Raw genomic sequence first — 9,753 nt, 5'->3', positions numbered from 1 at the left:
ATGGTTATCCTGACTTTAGTTGTTAGCAGCCTAGTATAATATATAAAATTCTGATAATATAAAAACCTCTGTCCAGATTACCAATAAAGATTGATTGATATTATAATAATATATATAAATAATAAATTTTTATAGTAATACACAATTTATAATAAAATATAAAATTAATATGTGTATAACATTAATCATATTACATTTATCATATTACAAGTTATTTCATTAATGATTTATTTGGCTTTATATTAAGCTTAAAAACAATATCTACAACAAATTCTATAATGGATGAGCTATAAGATATTAGAAATAAGATAAGTGAATAAGATAAATGCGCGTTATAAAAATAAATTAGCATCAGATGTAATTGATAAAATTTTTAGTGTTCTTTTCAAAAAATTAAATAAAATTTATACAAAAATAATCTTTTCTCGATCTTCTTTCTTTATAATTAAAATACTGCAATATATTTTCGCGATGGATGCATTACATTTCGAACGAATCTATTAAAAGTTATTTAATTTAAACTATCCTAGCTCATCCATAAGGCAACGGATTTATCTACAATCTACATCTGCAATCTCTATGGATCCGTTACATTAAAATTAAATAAAAATTTTTGTCACTCACGGGGCCATTGATGTGCAACAGCGGAGTTGTCGTTATCGAAGTTACGGAATTGTCGTTATTAAAACTACATCTGTAACATGCGAATATAAAATTCATTTATAACAGCTCAAAATACAATCAATATTTCAAAAAATTATTATTGTGCGGAATTTCATATCCGGTGTGTAAAATATAATAAGCAGATATAAACACGTATGGGAAGAATTTATAAAGTTTGAAATTATTTTTTTAATAGAAATTTTTATATATGATTTTTATAAAAATCTTTTTCTTTAATTTTTTCTTTAATTCCTTTAAATTATAAGAACGAATTATTGTGCGATTTATAACAATTGATATACAAATAATAAATATTCACCATCAAGTTGCTTCGCCGATGCAAGATGTCTCTCCCAGGCCTCCTCCTCATCTCACAATAGTTCATTGATCTGTAACATACAAAGAAGATTCCAATTGTAGTCACGGTCAAAAAATTAACATTTCAAAAAATTATTATTATATGCATTTAATTTTATATCCGACTCATATAACAATAAGCAGATAAACAATTTTATAAATTTTGAAAAATATTCTACTATTAACTAATAATTTGATATTTCTATTAATAAATTTATAATTATAATTCTATTAATAAATTATAATTCTTTTTAATAAGTTTAATGATTTAATAATTCTATTAAAAGCTATTCGAAAGTAAAAGCTTTTAGATTACAGTTTTCATGTAAAAATTTCTCACTTTTTCTCTTGTTTAAGTCATGTAAATAAAAAGTTAAATTACGCGATTAATTACTTAATTTAAATCTCGCGTACGCAATTAATAAATTATATATAAGCGATAATTTATTTACCATAGAGTTGCTTTATCGGTGCCTGATGTTTCTCCCAGGCCTCCTCCTTCTCTGATGTTGTTAACGCGCGATACTTTCAACGGCACTCCCGCACTCACGAGCGATATTTTTATATCGCTATTTCCTCTATTTTACGCGCGATACTTAACGGTGTCCGCACTATTTCGATGCGAAGCTCGAACCCGCGCGCCCATGTACATTTTGTACTGGACATACGTTCTGCGCGGCCGGCATCATCAAGTGCCGCGATGCACAAGGCGCGAGTGTACGTTGCATAGCAGCATGTGCAAACTCGGTGAAACATCCCAGTTAATTGGCATCGGAAGTAGAGACTCGTGACAATAAATGAAATTGGGATTTTTATATGAAAAAGTCCAAAAGTTCCGCGAAAACGCGACGACGCGAGAATACTACAACGCGAAAACGCGGTAACGAAGCACTTGCCGTCCGCGACACGTTGACGGCACCGATGACGCAAAAGGGTACTTAGCTTCCCATTCAGGCACCTTAAGATTTATCATAAATAGAAAAATTTAAGATAAACCTCAAGGCACCATCCAAGTACTAAGCCCTCCCACCGCGACAAGGTGTACCCCATGGGAGGGTTATATTATATATAATTTTATATATAATATAATATATAATTTATTTTGTAATATACTATATGAATTTTAATTTGCAAATATAAACGATAAATAAAAATATAAAAGATAAGAGAAAATCTATTATATAAAACAATGTTCAAAATAATTAATTTTAAAACTAATTATTGTGCGGAATTAACTTTTACATTTTTACTTTTAAATAGATATATTTTTATGTTATAAATTGCATAATTACAAAATAATTTATATTTCTTAGATATAAACTTTTAAAAATATGATAAATAAAAAGGTTTCTATTTTTTTTTATTTTTTCTACGTTACAATTTAAAATCACTATTGAATCACAATTAAAGAAATAAAAACAAACAAGAAATATGTAAATTTTGAATATATTGTTACGTTCGCTGTGGCGACTTCGAGATATCGGAGCGCGTTCAACATAATCGGGCACTCGCGTACCGCGTAAAATAACAAGACACTCTTAACGGAAATTAAGAATTTTAATTAGAAACACAGAATACACAAACAACAAATAATAACACGGGAAATCTCGCGATAACGACCGATAATGTAAAACGCGTCCGGAAGAATAGCTTGACAGCTATCCTCAGCTGACCATCGTTGTTATACAACAATATATACTATTGGTAAATAATTTATATATTGTTGCGTCCGCGAAACGATATATATCGAACGCGCGCGACACAATCGATCGGCACACGCTGACGATCGCGCAGTAAATAATAACGCGGTTTAAGGTACACAAGAACTTTAATAACCACGAGTAACATATAAGAATTCAGAATAATCGTAAAACGGATTACAGATAGACACGCGTCCGCACAGCTTGACAGCTGGGCTCAGACTCTCTGACAGTCGTTGTTTATAACAACATCTTGACAACGCGCGCGGAAACGATCTTGTTCCGTCGACGTACTTCCCGCCGAAAGAATTCAACGGGTGGCGAATACATCCAGTGACGCGGGGACGTAACAGTATAATAAATAACGAATGTGATAAATAATTTATATTAATGACTTACATCATATCTCTTATTGATCCATTCATTTCCAAAATCTTCTTTTTTCTTTTACTTTCTTCTCCCTTTCCTCGTGGCACTTCAATCCTCGTTACACTCATTTGAATTCCTCGTTGCACTTACACTCATACACGAAAAGTTCCTCGTTGTACTTGTAATTGTGTTTAGAGAAAGAATTTGATAATATATGGAACGTCTCATATCACTACTTCACTGCTCAAGAGCCACTGAGCGAATGATCATAAGTCAGAAACATTACCGCGGTACTGTTTATATCGCCAAGGTTGACTATGTAAAGGAAGAATTTGATAATATATGGAACGTCTCACATCACTACTTCACTGCTCAAGAGCCACTGAGCGAATGATCGTAAGTCAGAAACATTACCACGGTACTGTTTATATCGCCAAGTTCGACTATGTAAAGGAAGAATTTGATAATATATGGAACGTCTCACATCACTACTTCAATGCTCAAGAGCCACTGAGCGAATGATCGTAAGTCAGAAACATTATCACGGTACTATTTATATCGCCAAGTTCGACTATGTAAAGAAAGAATTTGATAATATGTGAAACGTCTCTCACATTCCTACTTTATTACCCAAGGTTACTGTGCGAATGATAATAAAGCCGTGTAACGTATTAACAATAGCGCGCGATACTGTTTATCAAGGTCGAACACGGTGTTATTGATAATTCTCTCGTTGCCGAAATATTTTCTGTAATATAAAATATTCGCGCGCGGAATATTAAAGTATAGAAGTATTTTAATTTACTGATTAAGATTAATTGATTATTTATTAAACTATTCATCATGAAGTCTTTCGTTATGCTAATTATTTGCATTTATAATTCGATTGTTTTATTTCGTGTTCCCTCATAATCCAAATTATATTTAGATTGTCAAGTAAAATGGTAAATTAACACGGATGAAATATATTTGACTTTAAGTATTAAAATAATAATTATTGCCCGTAAAGATCGCAATAATCGAAATGATTATTTGATGTTTTGGATTTGTATCACTTAATCGATTCTCAATTAAATTGTATACATCGTGAAATATGCATTTTGAGATCTATCGTCGCGACGTAATTTTACGTATTATTTAACATATATGAAATTAAGTATTAATCATATCAAATTATTTCTCAATGTACTTATCAAATTAATCGCGTTTAGAAAAGGAATTTGACGGAGCTTCTCGCGTCATTTTTCTGTTCAAGTATCATTGCGCGAATGATAAGAACCATAACACTTTTAAATATCAATGCGTTATATGTTGCAAAGATCGAACGCGGTATTATTATTAATTTGTTGCAAAAATATTTTATATATTATTACATATATATTTACGCGATATATTAAACTAATGTAGAGAAGTATTTTAAATTATTAATTTATTATACGATTGATGTATCACGAATCTTTTTGTTAATTACTCGATCATGCGATTTCACTGTCAGGCTAAAGAAACGATAACGAAATAAATACATTTAGTCAAGTTAATAATTTTTGATTAATAATTTTTTTCTGTGTATAATATATGTCTTAACTATTATATAGATAAAAGATTAAAATGAATTTTTTTAAGGGAGAGAGAGAGAGGAAGAGAGAATTATATATTAAAATAATTTTAAGTACTATATTATATAATATCAATTACTAACAATACTTAGCCGTAAATTGAGCTTTAATATTCATCAATTTTTTTAAGTAATTAGATTTTAATTAGTAATGCATATATAGAATTTGTCAAAATGATTCTTTTGAGGTATCAGTATATAAAGCTCCAAAAATGCTCCAAAAATACAGACATTGCAAAATATCTCAAATGCTTTTTCCTTTATATAAGATTTTCGAAAGTTCCACTCTATATAGCAAACATATTTTATAATATTTTACTATAGTTTCTATAATAGTAAAATATTACTAAATTATAAAATGTAACATAATTAAAAAATATTATTATTAACGGATCGTATATAATTGCAAGCTGTTTTTTCGTTCGTACTGTGCATTTTTATTCAACGCATCCTCTTCTTTGAATCTTTAGATTGTTATGGATTGTTGCATTCTCAAGACCATAGGCACTTGTCGTGTTTCTTTCTTCTTATGATGTTTATCGTGATGATTAATATCTTCTAGCCATTTATATATATATATATATATAGTTAGGAATTCTTAAAAAGTGTTCAAATCACACAAAATTTTTTTTCTACTCTCTCAATTGCTATTTCTTTTACTTCTGATTTATTTAAAAATATTATATATAATATATATGTATTTTTGTGTATCTCTCTTAGTCTGACTCTTCCCCTTCGACCTGTCCGACATGGGTGACCCTACCGGTAACTACCACCGGTATTCATGGTTTTATATTTAAGATCATAAATAAAATTTGGAAATGTGTTATACTACTATTTGTCGAACATAATCTTAAGACGCGATCTAAGATATTTAATATGATTAAATATAAGAATAGACACTGTATGAATACCAGCTTATGTTACCGCCGGCATAGATCTCCGGATCATTAAAATATTCAAACCTCCTCACCCGGCAAATGCCTTCGTTAAGGAGATACCATCAAGGAGGAAAAATTTTTATTATAATTATTATATTTATATACAAGTTATTCTATATTGTAAAATAAAGAGGATATATATGTAATATATATTCTCTTTATTTTACAATATAGAATAAGTATGTAATATACAATTTAATAATTATGGAATACTATACATTATTAATATCTAACTCTATATTATGAATAATATATATAGAATATATATAACAATATAGAATTACTAATATAATATATAATTTATAAAATACAATATTATTACATATATAAAAATATTTATAAATTATACAAATATCTTATCTATTATTTATAGAATTGCACGAAAATGTCTGAAATGCGTACAACACAAAATTTATTCAAAATTTTTAAATCAGATGATTAACTAAGCGATACTCGATTCTCGATTTTCAGTTACAAAACTTATTAACGATTAGAGTCCCGCTACAGGATGGAACAAATCTTGAATCTTCCGAACTGTTCCCAATAGCAATGATTTTAATATTTCAATGTCATCAACGACAAATATCATTTTCATCTTCAATTCATAAGATCAAAATTTACGCGAGAAAACGTTCTTCCATTATTCAGAAATATCTCATATATTTATGAAAAATTGAAAATAAATTAATATTGAATTTATTTTTTATTGAAAAATAATTATGAATATAATTATTTTTATGAAAATATGGTTACGAACGAGTATATTTAAGGATAATGAAATATATGCGCATTTATTGCTTGTTAAATGTACAAATACAATAATTCTCGGGTACCAACTGTTCGAGACAAATCGAACCCAATATCAGCAAGATTTAAAAAAAATCATATTTACATATTTATATTTATTTATTAAATAAATAATTATCCATTTTGGATTTTTCTATAACATTTAGATATTTTAATATGTCTCAATATCTTACAGATATCAGGATACCCATTTGATTTGCCTGGAATTTTTTAGTACTTATACATTTCATGTTACACATTTATGTACATTAATAATATAATATATTAACAATAGAAAAGTTTTTAAATAATATGTCACATATTACGCATATATTTTATTATACATGTATACAGATATCTAACGAATTATATTTAAGAATTAATATTGATGACCTGGAATGGTGGGATGTCCAATACCTAGAAATGATTTCTCAAAAAAAACCAAAAATGAAATTAAAAATTAATTAATAAAACATATTCGTCCATAACCATATGCTGTGTTAAAAAAATCGCCACAGATACAAACAGATTATAATTTAAAATTGCCATTTAATAAATTAATATTTATCTATTAACATGGTTCAATTTTTATGTTCAATGTTTTACTATTAAGTTTTCTTCAAAGGCAATATTAATATTAACAAAAATAATAATAGAAGAACACTTAATAAGAAAAGAAGAAACTTTTTCTTCAAAATATACTATTTAAAGGATCATTAAAAAATATATATAATCGACCAAAACTAGCCAAAATTCTTGTTTATTTATTAAAAATTACGACGTTTCGACCATATGGTTGTGGTCCTTTTCAAGTATACACTGGAATAATGAAATTGATAATTAGATTTTTAACGGTTTGAATAAAAACAGCAATAGACATGAATTTACTGTGAACAATTTGAGTACATACGGTTCAGATAAAAGAGTATAACAATGTAAATCTTAATTTTGTAAACTCCACATATCACAGTTACAAGATCATTAACGTCTTGCCACATTTGAAAAAGAGAGATAAAACGTTGTGTCAGTGTGAGACTTCGTCAAAAACTGAATATGTTAAATCAAAGAATAATAAACTACACGACCTTTATTATTTTGTCGTAGATGTTGTTTAAGCTATCCGTGTCCTTCTGTAGGTTGATTGAATTATTGAATTTTTTAATATAAAACATTTCAGCAATTTCTCTCTTTCGCACGTATTTCTCATTGTGTAATATATTAGGTTTCGTCCAGTCAAATTCGTGTCCTGATTCTAATTTATGTTTACTTATAACGGAATGATTCGTTTCATGCAATTTTATATTACTAGAATGCTCTTTCACTCGAGTACGTAAATGCCTTTTTGTTTGCCCAATATATGACACATTACAATTTTTGCAATTTAATTTATATACAACATTTGTTTTATCGTTATTATGTAAAATATCCTTGCCACGTTTTATTAAGGTATTTAGTTTTTTTGTTATTTTATAGACGATGTTAAAGCCATTGCCTCGCAATAAACGGCACAAGTCATGACTCACATCTTTAACGTATGGTAATGAAATAAAAGATGTCCTGTCGAAATGTATAAGATTTGCGTCAACGTTCTTGTTGTGGTCACGCTTATTTAAAAAATTAATTCTTTTTTGTATGTGTCGTTTTATGATATGTTCAGGGAAACAGTTGTTGAGTAAAATATCATGTACTAACTCAATGTTTTTTTGTTGGAAACTGTCATTAGATAATAAAATTGCATAGTCAACTAAATTATAAATAGTATTAATTTTATATTTCAACGGGTGGTTGGAATGGTAGTTTATATATCTCCCAGACCAAGTAGGTTTTCTATACCAGTTAGTAATAAGTCTGTTGTCGAACCGAATGACAGTTGCATTTAAAAAACTAATAGACGAATTAACTTCAATTTCATAAGTGAATTTCAAGCGTTGGTGGTAATTATTAAAAGTCGTTAAAATCTCGTCTATTTTTGTACGTGGCACTATGGCAAAAACATCGTCTACAAATCTATAATAAATGGGAACAGTAAAATTCAAAGAATTTAAACATTGTGTCTCCAGATCGTCCATCACCATATCTGCTAAATATCTTAATAAAACGTGGCAAGGATATTTTACATAATAACGATAAAACAAATGTTGTATATAAATTAAATTGCAAAAATTGTAATGTGTCATATTGTCATATTGTAATGTGTCATATTGTAATTGTGTATATTGGGCAAACAAAAAGGCATTTACGTACTCGAGTGAAAGAGCATTCTAGTAATATAAAATTGCATGAAACGAATCATTCCGTTATAAGTAAACATAAATTAGAATCAGGACACGAATTTGACTGGACGAAACCTAATATATTACACAATGAGAAATACGTGCGAAAGAGAGAAATTGCTGAAATGTTTTATATTAAAAAATTCAATAATTCAATCAACCTACAGAAGGACACGGATAGCTTAAACAACATCTACGACAAAATAATAAAGGTCGTGTAGTTTATTATTTTTTGATTTAACATATTCAGTTTTTGACGAAGTCTCACACTGACACAACGTTTTATCTCTCTTTTTCAAATGTGGCAAGACGTTAATGATCTTGTAACTGTAATATGTGGAGTTTACAAAATTAAGATTTACATTGTTATACTCTTTTATCTGAACCGTATGTACTCAAATTGTTCACAGTCAATTCATGTCTATTGCTGTTTTTATTCAAACCGTCAAAAATCGAATTATCAATTTCATTATTCCAGTGTATACTTGAAAAAGATCACAACCATATGGTCGAAACGTCGTAATTTTTAATAAATAAACAAGAATTTTGGCTAGTTTTGGTCGATTATATATATTTTTTAATGATCCTTTGATTATTCTACTAGCGATATTAAGATAATTTAAGAATATACTATTTAATTGATTTCTCGTGATTCGACTTTAAAAAATCGGTCGTTAACTCATTGTTAAAATCATTGCTCTCAGGAACTGTCAAGAAAACCCAAGTTTAATTCCAACTCTATAACGAAAACCCCTAGTTTTCAACGAGACATCGAATTAGACGTCGTAAATTAATTTCATAAAAGCCAACGAAAAATGACCTCTCCGTAATAAAGATCATTTCGATTCTTCGATAGTACGAACTACGTATTCGTTAGTGTTTACAAGGAACAACAATAAAATAGTAATTATGCCTCAGATCAAAAATGCAAAGAAACGTAATGTTTACAATATTAATTTATTAACTTATTTAACAAATATTTAATTTCAATATGGAATTCACGAATACATTTAATTCAATTTTCGATATTAAATCCCGAACTTTTCAAT

Source organism: Camponotus vicinus, unplaced genomic scaffold, assembly GCF_025532165.1.
Source record: "Camponotus vicinus isolate PSW18456_S1 unplaced genomic scaffold, iyCamVici1.0 SCAF_11, whole genome shotgun sequence".
NCBI classification, from domain to species: Eukaryota; Metazoa; Arthropoda; class Insecta; order Hymenoptera; family Formicidae; genus Camponotus; species Camponotus vicinus.
This window is presented reverse-complemented; position numbering follows the sequence as displayed.